This window comes from Dendrobium catenatum, unplaced genomic scaffold (genome assembly GCF_001605985.2).
Source record: "Dendrobium catenatum unplaced genomic scaffold, ASM160598v2 fragScaff_scaffold_1009, whole genome shotgun sequence".
In the NCBI taxonomy this organism is placed as follows: Eukaryota; Viridiplantae; Streptophyta; class Magnoliopsida; order Asparagales; family Orchidaceae; genus Dendrobium; species Dendrobium catenatum.
The window spans coordinates 232,950-236,052 of record NW_021319471.1 but is presented as its reverse complement, the minus strand read 5'-3'; the positions used below and the strand labels follow the sequence as shown (position 1 = coordinate 236,052).

The 3,103-nt window shown below is 31.6% G+C and overlaps 1 long non-coding RNA gene across 1 annotated transcript; it reads left to right on the top strand.

The window, feature by feature from the left end:
- Nucleotides 1-268: 268 nt before the first annotated feature.
- LOC114580401 lies at nt 269-1,373 on the top strand. Its single transcript, XR_003701781.1, has 2 exons — nt 269-305; nt 833-1,373. It is a non-coding gene; the product is annotated as an uncharacterized LOC114580401 (long non-coding RNA).
- Nucleotides 1,374-3,103: the final 1,730 nt, after the last annotated feature.

Sequence of the window (3,103 nt, the reverse complement as noted above, 5' to 3'; positions counted from 1 at the left end):
AAACAAACTGTTCATGAAAAACATCACATTCCTACGCTTAATGAAATTATGAACTAATCTAATAATTTTTGCTTTGAAAAAAGAAAAAAATGGATGAAGATTCTTTGTTTCTCACCACATAATGTGGGTGTTATATCAAAGGATGGTGCTCAACTTGTGTGCTGCGGGTCAGGCGATGTCTGATTCTGGAAAGCGACCGCATTGTCATTTTGGCCTTTTGGTTATAAACTTGATGGATTGGGGATACAGAAGAAATTAACTTGTCTACAATTTATCAGCATGCCTTTGAAATTTCTAGTGAGAAGGTCTGATAGTTGTAAAAAATAAGCTTGATTATAGATGGTTGTATAAACTAAGCTTATCTTTTAACCCATTATAATCATCAAATTGGAAAGGATTTTTTGATTATAGATGCATTCACGAGGCAAGTTCTTTCATAGAGACTCTAGTATCTTTTGCGCTGATTGAGTTAGTTTGGCTTGAATTTGTTTGATTTAGTGTGAACAAGGCCGGCTTATCTTGAATCTCATTCTGGATATTTGGTATACAAGATGATTTGTTTAAATTTTAATTTTTTAAACGAAAAAAATTTAATTTTTAAACATGTACGTAATTTTTTTTGGGAATTGAGCCAATTAAAGGGGTTCACATCACATTTTGCTATTTTGGTTTAGTAAATTGAAATAACAAGGAAATTTTTAGTTAAGATAAATGTATATCTTTATAACCACCTAGTTCGTGCATTTTGCTATTTTTGTTTCTTTCTTCTGTTGTTGGCTCTCTTTTGGCTGTTTTTTTTTTCCTTTTGGTTGGTGTGGTTTCTCAATTGCAGGGCTATGTCATTTTGGCTTTGGATTTGTCTGTTGGTTTGGCTGCTCGGTTGGGGATGGTTTTGGTCAAAGGCTGGGCTGCGGGGTTTGATTTGGGGTCGGCTGAGGTGCTCTCTCTAGTGGGAGGTCGATTGCTGGTGGTAGGTTGTTGTTCTTTTTTGCCTATTTCTTTTTTGTTTCCTTCCCTCCACATTGTTGTTCTTTTTTGTCTATTTCTTTTTTGTTTCCTTCCCTGCACGTTGTTGTTGCCTGGAGCTTTCGTTGTGTTGGTCTTGGCTTCTTTCAGGTATCCCTCGTAGCAGGTTGATGTTTGGTGGTTCTTGTGCTTCAATTTCGGTGGCTAAGGTTCTTCTTACTGATTTCTTAAGACGTCTTGCAATTCGTTTGCTTGCCTTGTTGGTTCATTTTCTTTTGCTTATTTATTGTAATAAGTAGAACCATTTGGTCGTACGTTTTACTTAAAAGGTTCTATTTTTAAAGAGCTTTTGGTTCTTTAAGGACTTGTAATTTTATTTTTAATTTAACGCATAGGCTTCTACGTGAATTTTATCCCTAAAAAAGCACAGATAAAGAATCTTTATATAGAAATTGCACACTTCACATAGGCCCCTATGTGAATTATATATACACAAGAATATCATGTAAATTATAATGAGTATAAAAATTATTAAATTTATTTTGAGATTAATATTATAGATGAAAACTTTATATTATATTAATCTTAAACTAAATTTCATAATTTTAAATTTCTTCTGATATAAATTATATTGAAATATATTTTCACAATTATTTTTCTTTTGCATTACCAAATTGAGATGTAATATAAATAAACCATTTCATCTTTTGGATATTTTGTCCATGTTTTTAAATTCAGACGTGCCACATCACCCAGATACACTGGGATCCGGTATATTTTGGTAACGTGACGCATCCGAACACCGGACGTAATAATTTGCCGTAATTAACCCCTCCCTTTGATTCAGTGATGTAAGCAATAACATTTGCTGAGTTCGCAAATGACACCTTGTGATGTAAGCCAAATGCAAACTTTTGTATAAAGTTCGCATATAGGCTATCGATGTTTCGCAGAATATCACAATACAGTAAGGTTAGTCTACTTCTATGGTAACATAAAGGATTAAGCAAGCAGTGATAATAATGATAATAATAAGATGATGATGAAGTAAAAAATATATATAATTTAATTCATAAGAAAATAAATATTAACAAAATATATACGATATACATAATAATAACGCAATTTTAAAATAATATAAATATAATTTAAAAACATAAAATTTAATGAGCTATTAAGAGGCTATTTGGTTTGTGAAAAGAAAAGTAAAATCAAATACTACGTAAAAAAAATGTGATGCATTTAAAATGTTTGAAGTTATTTTGATGTGTGCAAATTAAATGCTTGTGATTACTTTCTTTTACTTTGTTTGAAATTAGTTTGATGTATGTAACTCATATTGATATGTTGGTTCATAGCTTTTTTAAATACATTAGTATGTTGTGGTTGCGATAATAGTAAAATCAGTATGTTTTGGTTGCGGCAATAGCAAAATCAGTATGTTGTGTATTTGAAATTTGATTGAAAAAAAGCCAAGTTTAGAATAATAAATCAACAAATAACTATTTTGAATGCACTACATTTACTTTACACTGTATTTATTTTACACTGCGTTTACTTTGCAGGCAACCAAATAGCCCCAAAGTGAATTTAAAATTCACAAAACTTTTAGGCTTCATTCTTTTTTCATCAACTCAAATGCCAAAAATTTTAAAATCCCAACTTTTAAAATTCTCTTAATTACTTTTTCAACAAACCAAACAGTCCACAGGAAAAAAAAAATCAGATATCATAGGATAATAAAAATATATATAAGAGGCAATTATGGATCACCCCTTTTTTTTTTATAAACAAGGTTTAAATTAGTTGTCAGAAAATTATCTTATGAGCTAATTTTAGAGCTACATGCATTCTTAAAACATCCTTTTTTATTAAAAAAAAATCAGAAATTAAATTTTATTCAAATACGATGCACCCATTATCTGATAATTTTCTGTCAAATGTGAAGCCCTCAAAGCTCACACAACTTGGTGGAGCCAACCACTAGTGGAAAATGTGGCGTGTCCTTCAATTATTGAAGAAAAGGCCAATCGAAAAAGCATGATACCCAATGATGCTTTGTTTGGTTGTGGGAGAGCACGGGTGGGTACCTCTCATACCGGATTCGATCTTCTCCGGCGGCAGCGCTCCTTCGGTG